The sequence below is a fragment of the Ornithorhynchus anatinus genome, chromosome X1 (genome assembly GCF_004115215.2).
Source record: "Ornithorhynchus anatinus isolate Pmale09 chromosome X1, mOrnAna1.pri.v4, whole genome shotgun sequence".
In the NCBI taxonomy this organism is placed as follows: domain Eukaryota; kingdom Metazoa; phylum Chordata; class Mammalia; order Monotremata; family Ornithorhynchidae; genus Ornithorhynchus; species Ornithorhynchus anatinus.
Window position 1 is genome coordinate 80652937 of NC_041749.1, and position 16239 is coordinate 80669175.

At 48.6% G+C, this 16239-nt stretch overlaps 1 non-coding gene across 1 annotated transcript; it reads right to left on the bottom strand.

Moving 5' to 3' along the window:
* Positions 1 to 305: 305 nt before the first annotated feature.
* On the bottom strand, positions 306 to 443 carry LOC114806716. The gene has a single exon (XR_003754778.1). It is a non-coding gene; the product is annotated as a small nucleolar RNA SNORA7 (small nucleolar RNA).
* Positions 444 to 16239: the final 15796 nt, after the last annotated feature.

Below are 16239 nucleotides of genomic sequence, written 5' to 3' on the forward strand. Positions count from 1 at the left end.
GTCTCCGCCCTCGACTCTCTCTCATGCCACTGCTGCCCAGCATAGGTGAGTTTTGATTTGTAGCACGGCTTAGTGGAAAGAGCAAGGGCTTGGGATTCAGAGGACATGGGTTCTAGTCCCTGCTCCACTACTTAGCTGTGTGACTTTGGGCAAGTCACTTAATTTCTCTGTGCCTCAGTTACCTCATATGTAAAATGGAGATTAAGACTGTGCCCCCCACATGGGATAACCTGATTACCTTGTATCTACCCCAGCGTTTAGAACAGTGCTCAGCACATAGTAAGCGCTTAACAAATACCATCAGTATTATTAGCAGATTGCCTTCCACTCACTAGCCACTACTCAAACAAGGAATGGATTGGGTATGCCTCTGCTTGTCTCTCCCTCCCATAGTCGAGACTGGTAGAGTGCTGGAAACTCTCCAGGCGTGACCCTGAGAGGGGAATCATCCATACACCCTCTTTCTATTCTTTCTTTCTATCTGTAATTTGCTTTGTGACTGTCTCTTCTGCTATACTGTAAGCTTCTTGAGGGTAGGGATTGTGTAATCAAATCTTACTGAACTTTCCCAAGTGCTTAGTACAGTGCTGTGCACACAGTAGGTGCTCAGTAATTACTACTGAATGATTGATGGACTCATTGATTCAGTTTTAGCCATGCTGCATTTAAGGTGCTGGATTCCTCTCTCTCCATCCAAATCATCACCAAGATAGTTCAGGCATTTGTCATAGATCAGCCCTCCTCCTTCTATCTGTAATTTATTTTAATGTCTGTCTCCTGGGCTAGATTGTAAACTCCTTTGAGGGAAGGGATGATGTCTACTCTCCCAAGCACTAAGTACAGTGTTCTGTACATAGTAGGAGCGCCATACTACTATTTGATTGAGGCTCCCACAAGGAGTGACTAGGTATGGTACCTGGATTTATTACACTCTGGATTTGGGGGTCTCTTCAGCCATAAATGTGAAACTATTGATGCCTCCTACCTCTCCTTCTCTCTTTCTTTTCCTCTCCCTTCCACCCACTCTCCCTTCTCTATGAAGTTACTGGGAATTTTCAGCCCTAAATCCCAGCCAAAAGAGCCCCCCTAGAATCACTTTAAGAGCACCTGGACCCCTGTCAGCCTCCATTGGACCCTGAAGTCCTTCAATTCTCCCACTCTTCTAATGCAGATTTTGGGGGTGCCCTACCCAATGCTCCCCAAGTCCCTGCATCCCTATCACTGCCACGACGCTACAGCTGAAGCCCAGGCAGCTCCCTGAAGGCATAGAGGTCATGAGGCACCATTTTACCACCCTCATCATGGGGCCAGCTCCCTCCCATGTCAATGACTCCCCAGTCCACATCTACTCCCCAGTCCACATCTCCTTGGCTTCCCAAGCTTCTCCTCCAGCCCCCACTGCAGGCGGACACCCAGCCCTGATGTCTCAATGATGTTTAATAGGTTCTTAACAAGGTAACAAATGATAACAAATCATTCATTTATTCATATTTATTGAGTGCTGACTGTATGCAAAGCACTTGGGAGAGTACAATAGAACAACAAACAGACACATTCCTGCCCACAAAGAGCTCACAGTCTAGAGGGGGAGACAGACATTAATATACATAAATAAATAGATGAATAAACTACAGATATCTACATATGTGCTGTTCTAGTTCAGACCACCTTTCCTTGCATCTACTACTCCCCTCCACTCCTCCCCCTTTCCCAGGACCCTCTGTACTTCCCTTTAGGTATCCAGGGGCTCAATTCTTCTCCACCTCAAGGGAAGGAGCCTCGCTTCTCCGGAGTCCTGGCTGCTGGACCCTGAAACTCCAGGGATCCTCCCAGATCCTCCCTTGCCCTGTGTCTGTCCGGTGTCCACAGCACAAGCTCTTCCTATGTCCTGCTCTCTCTCCTCAAGATGCAGCTGTAATTCTATTTATTTATAATGATGCTATTGATATCTGTTTACTTGTTTTGCTGCCTGTCTGCTCCCTTCCAAACTGTGAGCCCATTGTGGGCAGGGATTGTCTCTATTTGTTGCTGAATTGTACTTCCCAAGCACTTAGTACAGTGCTCTGCACAGAGTAAGCGCTCAATAAATATGATTGAATGAATGAATGAAGATGGCCAAGGGACTCTTTCTTCCCCCAACCTGGCCCCTCTACTTCCTCTCCAATCCCTCTCTCTGTTGGTTCGGCTATATCTTCAAGGAGGGGGGCCCCCGAACTGACTTTCCTGAATTATTTCTCTTTCTCTGAATAATTATGGTTCTTGTTAAGCACCTACTATGTGCCAAGCCCTGGACTAAACACTGGGGTAGGTAGAAGAAAATCAGATGAGAAGCCACATGAGCTAGTGGATAAAGCACAGTTCTGGGAATCAGAGGACCTGGGTTCTAATTCCGGTTCCACCACTTCTCTGTGTGTAACCTTGGGCAAATAATAATAATAATAACAATAATAATAAGTTATCTTCACTTCTCTTGGTCTCAGTTACCTCATCGCTAAAATGGGGATTAAGACTGTGAGTCCCCGATTAGTTAGTATCTACCTCAGTGCTTAGTAATAATCATCATAATAGTGATGACAGTATTTGTTAAACACTTACTATGTGCCAGGCACTGTGCTAAGTGCTGGGGTAGATACAAGCAAATTGAATTAGACACAGTCCCTGTCCCATGTGGGGTTTATAGTCTCAATCCCCATTTTACAGATGAGGTAATTGAGGCACTTAATTGGTTAAGTGACTGGCCCAAGGTCACACAGCAGACAAATGCCAGAGCCGGCATTAGAGCCCATGACCTTCTGACTCCCAGGCCTGTGCTCTATTCACTACACTGTGATGCTTCTTAATACGGTGCCTAGCACAAAGTAAGAGCTTAACAAATACCAATTTTTTTTAAAAAGGTTGGACACAGTTCCTGTCTCATGCAGGGCTCAGAGTCTAAGTAGGAGGGAATAGGATTTAATCCTCATTTTACAGATCAGAACGTGAGGCACCGAGAAGTGAAGTGACTTGCCCAAGCCCACGCAGCAGACAAGTGATGGAGCTGAGATTAGAACCCAGGTCCTCTGACTCCCAGGCCTGTGCTCTTTTCACTAGACCTCACTGCTTCCCAAGTGAAGTGGCCACACTTGTTCATCATTGCACATCTGAGCCTTGTAAAAACCCATGCAGGATCACAACCAGACACATAATAATAACAATAATAATAATAATATCTTTAAGCTCTAATTATATGCCAAGCGCTGTTCTAAGCACTGGAGTAGTACAAGGTTATCAGATTGGAGGCAGTCCCGATCCCACGTGGGGCTCACAGTCTTATTCCCCATTTTACAGATGAGGTAACTGAGACCCAGAGAAGTGAGATGACTTGCCCAAGGTCATGCAGCAGGCAAGTGGCATGCACACAGTCACGCCACTCATGAATGTACTCATACACACACAAACACACACACACACAACGTATATGCCGTCACACTGCACATGCAAGCACTCATACACTATGGCATCACACTCATGCATACACAACCACACTCACCTACAGTATATGCACAACCACACCACACACATGATTTCATGCATTCACACAGACACTCACTCAACTCACTCCCCCACAGTACATGAGGACGAACTAGCAGGGAGGCCAATTCAGGGTTGAGCTCGCTCTCATTCTTCCCCAATCCAGTGTCCTCAAAACCCTCCCAGCTCCCTGTCAGAACATGACTTACTCCTGCCCTACACTGGCAGTGTCTCTCTGCTGATGGGTCACTGTAAACCTGCCCACTCCACCCACAATTCCAGAGAGAGGGAGAAAAGGAGAGGGCCAAGATTCCAGAAGGGAATAGATCATTACGCTGCACCTGCCCCATAAACTGCGTCTGTCTGTGCGTGTTGAAGTCTGAGCCGTGGTCAGGATATTCCACAACTGCGACGTGCTGGAGATGGGTTCCAACTGGGCTACTGGGCCAGAGTTGGTGAAGCAGCTTCTAAAGGTGCCCAATGCCCACAAGTACATCTTTTCTACCTGCCACCATCCTCAGGCCCAGAGGGGCCTGGTCAGTGCCTGAGGTCGCCCAGGGTCAGTTTGAGCCTGATTATCCTAGGAGCCAGCACTCTAGGGCTTGAAGAATGAAAACCCAAGGTCATCCCCCTCTTTATCCCTCCCAGGGCCTTGGGGAGAGGGTGGCAAGATGAGGTGAGGGGCAGGGTCCCCAGAGAGGCAAACTGAAGGCCAGGTCTGGGTTAGGGCTGGAAGCCAAGAGGTCCGGCTAATCCTAGGGTCCTCCCTGGCTTGAGCGTTCCTGGGGGGCTGGATCAGCTCTTGGGCTAGTTTGGGGGCTGCCTTTTGAGGGACTTCAGAGACGAGTTCAGTCTGGGACTGCCAAGGCTACAGAGTTCTACCCTAGTCCCCTCCTCCCACTCCAATCAATCAGGGATTTTTTTAGCCTGGGGAGACCAAGGTTCACAAAGTGGCTTCCTGAACTGGCTTGGATGTTAGAAGCCTGGCTTACCCCTGAATAATCAGCCCTGTTACAGATCAGATGTGAGAGAGGGGATAGAAGGGTTAGGACTTCTTATCCCTCAGGCTTCCCAGTGCTCCCTCCAAACCCACCAGAGACTGTCGGCCCCAGTGATCTGGCTGGTGCTCCACCTATCAGCTCCTGCTCTATCTCCCCAGGAGTTGAAGGAATTGAATTCTAAATACCCACAAGTCATCCTGATGCAGTTAGGTAAGTCTCGGCCTGCAGGCCCTCCCCAGCCCCTCCCCATCCCTGACCCTGACCACTCGCCCGCCCAGGAGGAGTAGAAGGTTGGGGGGAGGGGGCAGGTCAGATCACACTTTCCCTGGCTTTTCTATGTCCTCGGACTTTGGGTTCCGTGCAAGAGAGGCTAGTTCAGTGCTCTGCACACAATAAGTGCTCAGTAAATACCACTGATTAATTAACTAGCAAAAAGCAGGCTACCCCCAACCATAGAAGTGATGCCTCTGGGAAGGCAGGCCATAGTGTTCTGGGCATTTTTTTTTTTGCAGTCGCATCTGAGACACTTCTATCAGCCCTACCCTCTGAACGGGGAAACAGGTTCCAGAGCAACCTGTAATAATAATAATTATGGTACTTGTTAAGCACTTACTATGTGCCAAGCACTGTTCTAAACACTTAGATACAAGTTAATCAGGTTGAACACAGTCCCTGTCCCACATGAGGCTTACACTCTTAATCCCCATTTTACAGATGAGGTAACTGAAGCCCAGAGGAGTTACGTGACTTGCCCAAAGTCACACAGCAGACACATGGCAGAGTCAGGATTAGAACCCAGGTCCTTCTGACTCCCAGGCCCGTGCTCTATCCACTAAGCCACATTGTTGTCATCTCAACCTCTGTTCCCTGGGCTGAAGCAGGACTCACACTAAGCTCTGGAATCCTGGCCTGCTACACCACCCACTATGGGAAGCCAAGATGAGGCCCATAGGAATCCAGAACCAGCTAGGCCTAGTGGAAAGAGCACAGGCCTGGGAGTCAGAGAACCTGGGGTCTAATCACAGTTCCTTCTCTTGTCAGTCATGTGACTTCGCCAAGTCACTTCACTTCTCTATGCCTACATTTCCTCATCTGTAAAATGGGAGTGATATACCTGTTCACCCTCCTATTTAGACTGTGAACAGCCATGTGGGGCAGGGACTGTGTCCAACCTGATTAACCTGTGGGGCAGGGACTGTGCCTAACCTGATTAACTTGTGGGGCAGGGACTGTGTCCAACCTGATTAACTTGTATGCACCACAGCACTTAGAACAGTGTTTGACATCTGGTAAGCATTTTGCAAATACCATAGGCAAAAAAAAGGTTTCAAGGAGGATATCCTCTCTCTCTCCTTCTGTCCCTCCCTCAGGGTTCCTGGGGAATCCCATATCTCCTGCTTCCCCTAAGATGTCACAGATGCAGCAAGTATGCAAGTGGATAAAGCACAGGCCTGGAAATCAGAAGGACCTGGGTTCTAATTCTGGCTCCGCCACTTATCTGCTGTGTGACCTTGGAAAGGTCACTTCACTTCTCTGTGCCTTGCTTACCTCATCTGTAAAATGGAGATTAAGACTGTGAACCCCAAGTGGGACATGGACTGTGTCCAATCTGATTACCTTGTATCTAACCTAGTGCTTAGTACACTGCCTGGCAAGCAAGCACATAGCAAGCACTTAACAAAAACCATAAAAAAAATTGCTGGTATCTTTCTGAAGTTATCACTGGAGGCCATCACCAAGCTGGAACATGGCCTAGTCCTACTGCATCAATGTCAAGGGTCACCTGCTGATAAGCCAGGCGAGTTGTGGACCATGCTGGGGATGGGACATTAGGTAGGAACCGGCCACAACACTCTGACATTATACTTCATCTGTATGATCACCCACCTACTGGGGCAGAGTCTTGAACTGGAGGGAGGTAGAAGGGTCTGATGGGAAGGGCAGAGGATAAAGAAGAAACAGTCCCTGCCTAGATCCCGGCAAAAGCATCATTTAGGAGGTGGGGTATTTGGTAGAGTGTCAAAGGAGGGGAGGGATGAGGTTTGATGAAATGGGGGTAGGGCACTGCAGGTCCTGGGAATGCCATGTGCAGCAACTTGGAGACAGGGGACTTCGTTTCATTCATTCAATCAATCATTCAATGGATCAGTAAGCAGATTGGTCTCCTCGGAGCACAGAGCAAGAGGAGAGATTTAAGTCTTGCATCCCAAAATAGGAGGTGGGGGAGTAGTGGATGGAGTTCTCGCCTGTCCCACCACTGACCCCTGGCCCACGTCCTACCACTGATCTGGAATGCCCTCCCTCCTCACATCTGCCAAACTAACTCTCTTCCCCTCTTCAAAGCCCTACTGAGAGCTCACCTCCTCCAGGAGGACTTTGCAGGCTGAGCCTTCCCTTTCCTTCCCCATTCCCCCTACTCCCTCCCTCTGTTCTACTCCCTTCCCCTCTCCATAGCACGTGCATATTTGTATATATTACTTATTATTCTGTTTATTTTATTAATGATATATATATATGATTCTATTTATCTTGATGGTATTGATGCCTGACTACTTGTTTTGTTTTGTTGTCTGTCTCCCCTTTTAAGAGTGTGAGCCCGTTGTTGGGCTGGGGTTGATTCTATCTGTTGCCAAATTGTACATTCCAAGCGCTTAGTACAGTGCTCTGCATAAGTAAGTGCTGAATAAATAAGATTGAATGAATGAATGAATGAAAGCGGGGAAGATAATGTCCCTGAGAAACAGCCCAGAAGGACAAGAGAGCAGGGAGGGAGGAAGGGAGGGAACACTGAGTTGGAGGAAGGGAGGGAACACTGAGTTGGAGGAAGATGTTTGAGAGGGTCAGAGATCAAGGTCTGGGCTATTGATGAGGTTTCGTGTCATCTTCTTCTCTCCCCCGCCCCCACCTGCTACTAAGTGTTCCTGTCCCTGCTGCAGAATAATAATAATCATGTTGGTATTTGTTAAGCGCTTACTATGTGCAGAGCACTGTTCTAAGCGCTGGGGTAGTTACAAGGTTATCAGGTTGTCCCACGTGAGGCTCACAGTCTCCATCCCCATTTTGCAGATGAGGTAACTGAGGCCCAGAGAAGTGAAGTGACTTGCCCACAGTCACACAACTGACAAGTGGCAGAGTTGGGATTCGAACCCAAGACCTCTGACTCCCATGCCCGGGCTCTTTCCACTGAGCCACGCTGCAGAGGCTGCCCGGACAAGCCCCCAGACCAAGCTGAGCTGTGCCCAGACTGCCAACATCAACATCTCTTCTAGTATGGGCTCTACTGAAGAATTGGCTGCCAAATATGCTCTCCCCTATTGCTGCAGCAAGGTGTGAGGGCTGGAGAGGGTGGAGGCCGGGGGAAAGGCTGAGTGGACTTTGCAGAACATTTTCCCGGGGCCCTCTGGGGCACTGGGAACTTCACCCCCTTATTCAGCATTCAGGGGACATACCCTCGCCACTGGAGAAACAGCGACAGACGGAGGGCCTGAAGTGCCAAGGCAAGGGAACAGCCAGGAATAAAAACACTGGTGTCCTGATTCCCCGCCCTATACCTTGCCCACCCCTTCCTGACTGTCCCCTCCTCAGGGATACAGGGTCTCTCTCCACCACCCTGGTAGTACCTTACCATGGGACATCCCTAGAGAGGACCTATTCCTGAAAAGGGGGTGCTCTGGATTGGGGGCGGAAGGGGGGAGGCCCTCTGGTCTAATAAGGAGGGCATGGTGCTGTTTGCTCTGAGAATATGGGACGGGGGAGGTGGCGAGACTGCTCTCCAGTCCCATAGTCCAACTCCAGTTCAACTGGAGATAGGGGGATTGAGGCTGAGATTAGTTGGGGAATGGTGGGGGGAGGTGCAGTGCACGGGTCTAACCACAAGGTGGCGCCAAAGTCCCTTACTTTAACAGACGGGTGGCGAGACGTTTGGGGGGAGGGGGCGGTCAAGAGAACATTCATTCAATAGTATTTATTGAGCGCTTACTATGTGCAGAGCACTGTACTAAGCGCTTGGAATGTACAATTCAGCAACAGATAGAGACAATCCCTGCCCATTGACGGGCTTACAGTCTAATCGGGGGAGACAGACGAACAAAAAGAAGACAACTTAATCGCAATAAATAGAATCAAGAGGATGTACACCTCATCATCAAAATAAATAGGGTAATACCGGTTAGATCATCCAGCCCACTACTCTAGATCCCACTGGGGTAACTGGATGCCGGGAGAAACGTGTGCTAGTGGCTCAGGGTGACCCAGTGGAACGAGCAAGGGGTTGGGACTCAGAGGTCATGGGTTCTCATCCCGGCTCCACCACTTCTCTGCTGTGTCACCTTAGTCAAGTCACTTAACTTCTCTTTGCCTCAGTTCCCTCATCTATAAAATGGGGATTAAGACTGTGAGCCCCGTGTGGGACAACCTGATTGCCTTAGATCTACTCCAGTGCTTGGCACATAGTAAGCGCTTAACAAGTACCATTATTATTATCAACCCTAATGGGGAAACAGCTTTCCTTCTAGTAATCCAGATTAGACCTTTTGTCTATTCATTCAGTCATTCAATCATATTTATTAAGTGCTCACTGTGTGCAGAACACTGGACTAAGCACTCGGAAAGTACAATTCAGCAATAAAGAGAGACAGTCCCTGCCCACACCAGACATCTATGAATTGATCCAACCCTCTGCTGATATTCTGGGCCTGTTCAACTTCCTGTAGTAACAGATTCCAAATGCTTACCACATGCTGTAGTATGTGGCAGACTGTGGTAGAGGTAGACTGTAGTCTGTGGTAGACTCACAGTCCTCTAGAATGTGAGCTCATTGTGGGCAGGAAATGTGTTTGATGTTATATTGTACTCTCCCAAGCACTTAGTACAGTGCTTTGCACACAGTAGGCACTCAATAAATGATTAATAATAACACTATAGACTGTAAACTCCCTGTTGGCAGGAATTGTGTCTACCGACTCTATTGTACTGTCCTTTCCAAAGAACTTAGCACAATCCTCCACACACAGTAAGCACTCGGTAAATACCTTTGATTTGATTGATTGCTGTGTGAAGAAGTGTTTCCATTGTGTTGAATCTATCATTTTCAAGCCTCAACACGTGTCTGTCTTCTTGGTGGTGTGGAATTTAGGAAAGAATTCTAGGTTCACTCTGTCCACCCCCTGCATGATACTGTAGACTTCAATTCTTTCAATTGTATTTATTGAGCACTTACTGTGTGCAGAGCACTGTATTAAGCGCTTGAATCATGTCATCTCTCAGCCTGCAACTTTCCAGACTGAACAGTCCAAACTCTGTTACTCTCTTCTCATACAGAAGCTTCTCCATCCTCCTTCTTGTCTTGATTGCCCTTCCCTGTACCATCTCTGGATCTTTTCTGGTTCTATTATGTCCAGAACTGCCCCCACTGTTGCAGGTAGGCACGTGCCATGGTTTTATGTAGTGGCAAAACTCAGCCTAATATTTCACTTTCATCATCTTCAGGATGATGTTCGGCATTTTGGTCGGCTTTCAGACTGCTACTGCTGCTGCTTATTGGACTGGTGATATGAAAGAACAGTCAACTAGCACTCCAAAATGTTCCTCATTCCTGAATCGTGACTAAGTGCTCTGAGCCCATCATTATGTATTTTTAATTTGGATTATTTTTCTCTTGGTGCAATTACTCGGCACTTGCCTACACTGACGTTCGTTCTGCCATTTTTTTCAGCCTACTCACTAGGTTTGGAGGCTTTCCTGCAGTTTATCTTCACTTTTCTGTTATCACTAATCTAAGGGTCTCCTATTGAGCAGGTCCCTCTGAACCTCAGCTTCTCAGCCTCTCTGACCCCACAGTGTGGTCTAGCGGAAAGAGCACTGGGCTGGGAGTCAGGAGACCTGGGTTCTGATCCCAGCTCTGCCACTTGTCTGCTGTGTGACCTTGGGTAAATCACTTAACTTATCTGAGCCTCAGTTTCCTCATCAGTAAAATAGAGATTAATTACCTGTTCTCACTCCCCATTAGTCTGTGAGCTCCATGTGGAACAGGGACTGTCTGATCTGATTGTATTATATGTATCCCAGTGCTTAGCCCAGTGTGTGGCATATAGTGAGTGCTTAACCAATACCACATACAGGGTAGGTGGCTCCTGTGAAGGAGCCTCAGAGCCCTGGGTACTAACTCAACAGGGACCCTTAAGAGTTTCCAGCTGAGGGGCAAAGCCATTGTCTTCACCCACACAGTTTTTTAGGCTGGACTTTAAGCCTCGCTCATTTCAGGTCTTCAGTAAAAATTGAGAACTTCCAAGCGGGACAGAAAAGAGCTAAAAGTTTCCAAATAAATAAGACTAATAATTGTGACATTCATTAAGCACTTACTATGTGTCAAGAACTGTGCTAGGTTCAGGGTAGATACAATACAATCAAATCACCATCCCTGCCCCATATGGGGTTCTTAGTCTAAATCGGAGGGAGAAAGGTATTTCAACCCCTACTCCTTCTCCCTTCTTCCTCAGCTCCACAACACTTAAGTCCATATCCATGATTTGTTTTTAATTTCTGTCTCCCCCTCTAGACTGTGAACTCCTTGTGGGCAGGAAACATCTAGCAACTCTTGTACTCTCCCAAGAAATTAGTACAGTGCTCTGCACACAGTAAGCATTCAATAAATATGATTGATGATGATAGTGCAGTGCTCCTGCACATAGTAAGCTCTCAAAAAATTTGATTGATTGATCCATTTTACAGATGAGGGAACTGAGGCACAGAGAAACAAGTGACTTACCCAAGGTCATCACACAGCTGGTAAGTGGTGGAGCTGAGATTAGAAGCCAGGGCCTCTGACTCCCTGGTCCCTGCTCTTTCCACTAGACCACTCCGCTTCAGTGAAACCGAAAAGACCCGAAATCTGGACCGACATGCTAATTCTTCTGTCTTCCTTCTGCCATAAAATGCCCTTCCCTTTTTCTCCTCCTCACTCGAAATGAAAAGCTGGTACAGAGCCATCTCCCTCTGCCACTTCCCTTCAGTCAGTGAGGGTTTGAAAGTATGGGTCTTCTCTCCTCAAGGAATGGCCCTGGCTGCTGGAGAAAAACCTAGACCCCTCCAACTAAATCCCAGCGATGTGCTCCAGGCTCCAGAAACCCTCCACTCATGACCCTACTGAGGAGCAGAAGACAGGTCCCCAACCAGAATAGTCTGGGCTTGCAACTAATGTACCCCAAGTCAGAAGAGATCTAAAATTTCCTACTTATACTTTCTTCTCCAACTACGAATCATTTAAGGACCGTAAACATTTCCAAAGTATTCATTTGCCTACAAGTGGGGGTGGGGACTGTTCTGTAGGCAGGTTCAGCAGCTGAACATGCCGCATGACGTGACTAAGGGAGCCCAGCTGTGTGCGCATGCGCAGATATCAGTTGAGGCGGGGTAGACTGTAGGACGGCATTTGGGGGTTTGGTTATTGCATCGATGGTAATGGAAATACGCTTTTTCTGCCATTCAGCTGTATTTCCATGCCCAGAAGTTTATTGGGTAAAATTTCGGTTGCGATTTTTTTTAAGCCTTCCACCCTGCCGAACTAAGGGGACCGGGATGATCTGGAACAATAACCCTGGGGAAGAGAGTTAAGATCTTCCTTGCAGTCCAGGCTGGTCCTCTTAGCCAACTCCCACAGTCAGGGCTGTTCTTCGGGGGTCCTATTTGCGGATTTATGCCTCCTGTTCTCTGGCCGGGTAGGTGTCAAATCTAGGCAGCCCTGGGGTGCCCGGAGTTAGGGTTAGTGGACAAGGGCCTACACGATGGTGTGGGTTTGGCTTCGGCTTCCTGCTCTACCCTCCCAGGCCTCTCGGGGACCCCTCACAAAGCCGGGGGTGGGGGGTGGGGGAGCAGGTGTATCCTCCCACAGCCTAGTCGGCGCTCCCCAGGGACGTTCAAGCCTTGGCTTGGAGGAACCATTAGCCCTGCAGCTGCATAAACTGGGGGAGGGGGTCCAAGCAACTGGGGGTGGGGGGCAGCCCCAGGGAGGAGCTGGATCTCCTACCCGTCGACATAAACACGCACACACACAAAGCCCCAAACCCCCTCCCCCGCGCCCCCCCGCCTACGGATGGGAACGGAAAAGTCAGCCTCTGTGCAACCCAAGCGAGCGAGGTTACTCCTTCTCCATGCCCTCCCTCCCCCTCCCCATCCCCCCAGCCACTTCCTCTCTCGGGCCCAGGTTCGTCTCTGTCACAACAAACATAGTTTAGGCCGGAGCAGCGAGGGGCGGCCAAGGGGCGGAGGGATGGCCAGGCGCCCAGAGTGCCTGATTCCCTCCCTGCTTCGGGGTTCACTGAGCTCGCTTCCTTCCCAGGGAGAGGAGGGTGGGAGCGGATTGGGTGGGGAGGGAAGGGGACCAAGGACCGCTTCCTCTGAGCCCGGGGAATTCTAGCTCCCAGTGCCTCCCCACTCTCCCCGCACCCCCTCCCGCAGACTGCTGGGCTGGCCTGAAGCTCCTTCATTCATTCATTCATTCGAGCGTATTTATTGAGCGCTTGCTGTGTGCAGAGCACGGTACTAAGTGCTTGGAAAGTACAATTCAGCGAGAGAGAGACAATCCCTGCCCACACCGGGCTTACAGCCTAGAAGGGGGAAGACAGACATCAAAACTAGTAAATAGACATCAATATAAATAAATAGAATTTTATACATATATATATATGTACACAAGTGCTATGGGGCGGGGAGGGGGGCAAGAACAAAGGGAGCGAGTCAAGATGATGCGGAAGGTAGGGGGAGCTGAGGAAAAGGGGGGCTGAGTCTGGAAAGGCCTCTTGGAGGAGGTGAGCCTTTAGTAGGGCTTTGAAGGGGGGATGAGTGATTGGCAGATTTGAGGAGGGAGAACATTCCAGGCCAGAGGTAGGACGTGGGCCAGGGGTCGATGGCGGAACAGGCGAGATCGAGGCACAGTGAGAAGGTCAGTACCAGGGGAACGGAGTGTGTGGATTGTGATGTAAAAGGAGAGAAGGGAGGTGAGGTAAGAAGGGGCAAGGTGATGGAGAGCTTCGAAGCCAATAGTGAGGAGTCTTTGTTTGATATGGAAGCTGATAGACAACCACCAGAGATCTCTTGAATTAGCCACCTAGAAATGCGGGGGTCAGCCGGGTGTCATCCCATGGGGCTAAGGATTCCAAGCCCCATTTCCCTTCCCCTTCCTCTCTTGTTCCTCCCCAGTTTATGAAGATAAAATCATTGAATTATATCTATTACACTGTATTTTATCCAGTAGGTTCACAAGATGGTAATCAAACTTGAGTCTTTCCAATCCGTCCCTGCACGCATCGGCAGCAGGAGAAGCAGCATCGCCTAGTGGAAAGAGCATCGGGCTGGAAATTAGAGGACCTGGGTTCTAATTCTGCCTCCACTACTTGTTTGCTCTGTGACTTGTCCTCTGTGTGACCTTGGGTAAACCACTTAGCTTCTCTGTGCCTCAGTTTCTTCATCTGTGAAATAGAGATTCAATACCTGTTCTCCCTCCTACTTAGACTATGAACCCCATGTGGGACAGGGACTTTGTCCAACCCGATTATCTTGTGGTTAATACAGTGTTTGGTGCATTAGTTTATTAATTTGCAGCAGCATTTTGGAGCATGAAAGACCTTGTCATAAACATTACTGATATTGTACAGTGTGTTACAAAACACTAGATCTTTCTCTAAATTCTGCCCTTTCTTCTGCAGTGGTACTTCCTAGTTCTGCCCCTTCCTCTTCATCATTACAATCAGCTGGACCATGGCAACAGTCTCCTTACTGTCCTTCCTGCTTCCAGCCTCTTCCATTTTCAGGCTCTGTGTTGTATGAATAGTTGTCTTGTGTGTTCAAAGACACCACCACTGATGGTGAAGTTCACCTGTGGGTTTTGGGGGACTGAAAAGTCCAGTGCAGGACCCACAGTCTGTCACACTGTGCACACACATAGACTGTCCCTTATGCTGTCACATTTGTAGCTTTGCAGTGCCTGGTGCTGTTTTCACTTAATGCCATTTTGTTCCACAATCCTTACAAAGCTATGGCTCCTTTCTTGATTGCAGAGCACCATGCTGGTTTTTCTGTGGCAACTGTGACTCCCAGTCTTCAGCTACAATAGCACATTATCTGAGACTTTGCTTTACTGTATACTTAAAAGGTTTCCTCTGCCCTTCTTGCTTTCGGTTTCCCAAATTCAGCTGTTTTGGCTGTTCAGAACATATTACTCCCATTCTTGAAAGTCTCCAATAGCTCCCTATTGCCTCTCACAGAGTAAAAACTCCTGACGTCATTTCAAGTCTCACCAACAATTGGCTCCTTCACCTGCTATACACCAGCTGGAGCTCTTTGCTCTTCCTAAGAAAACCTACCTATCCGTTGCTCTTGACTTTCCCACCTCCACTCCATTGCTCGTGCCTTCCCCCCACCTTCTAGAATGCCCTCTCCACCCCTCAGCTCTGCCAAAACATGTCCTTTTCCACCTTTAGAACCCTCTGAAACAGCCACCTCCACCAGAGATATTTCCCAATTAATCTCCTAAGTATTCCCACAAGCGCCTTAGCACTTAGGCATCACCTTGTATATTTACTTAATTTTTATTTATCCACTTGGATTGTTCATTTTATCCCAGCTCATATTTTGTTAACTATGGTATGTTCTTTGTCAGAGTTTTCTGCTAACCTGGGTAAGTCTAAGATCCTGAAGTATATTTCTAGGTTTGGATCCCTCACTCTTCTTCCCCCTACTCCACTCCTTTTCATCACCATCATCACCACCTTTTCATCGAGAAGCAGCGTGGCTCACTGGAAAGAGCACGGACTTTGGAGTCAGAGGTCATGGGTTCGAACCCCGGCTCTGCCACTTGCCAGCTGTGTGACTTTGGGCAAGTCACTTAACTTCTCGGTGCCTCAGTTCCCTCATCTGTAAAATGGGGATTAAGACTGTGAGCCCCACGTGGGACAACCTGATTCCCCTATGTCTACCCCAGCGCTTAGAACAGTGCTCGGCACATAGTAAGTGCTTAACAAATACCAACATTATTATTATTATTATCACAAGGTCTTCCTTCCTCCGCCCACCTATAGACAGTAAGCTCATTGTGGGCAGGGAACACATCTACCAACTCTGTTGTAGTGTACTCTCCCAAGCACTTAGTACAGTGCTCTGCATACAATAAGCGCTCAGTAAATACCATTGGTTGACTGATCGATTGTCCCTCTTCCATCCTTGCTGGAAGCAGGTAGAGAGAAGCCTTGGCCTTGGGAAGGATGAGACTGAAGTCTCATGTCCAGGGAGAGATGAATATAGGGTTGAGAGTAGGGAGGGTTGAGAAGGGACAGATATTTAACACCCATTCTCAGATGTAAATGCCCCAAGCACATTTTCCTCACTATCCTGCTCTTCCAGGATCACTCAGACAGGGACAGAGGGTAGGTTCTTGGGAAAGAAAGTATCCTTTTTCCCTGGGTGGCTACCTGACTCCCATAGCTGCTCAGCCCCAGTTTCCCCAGGCTATCTCCAAAAACACCCACCCACTAACCCACCTACACCCATATATACACACACACACCCCACACCTATGAGGAGCCTAAGTCAGGAGTCCGGCGCAGGGGGGAGAGGGGAGGGAGCGGTAACGGCCCCTTTAATGCAGCAGGCGCCGGAGTGGCCAGAGGGGAGGTGGGGAGGTGGAACGAAGAGGAGGAATTGTGTCCGGGCAGCTGTGGGGCCGAGTCCGAGTCTG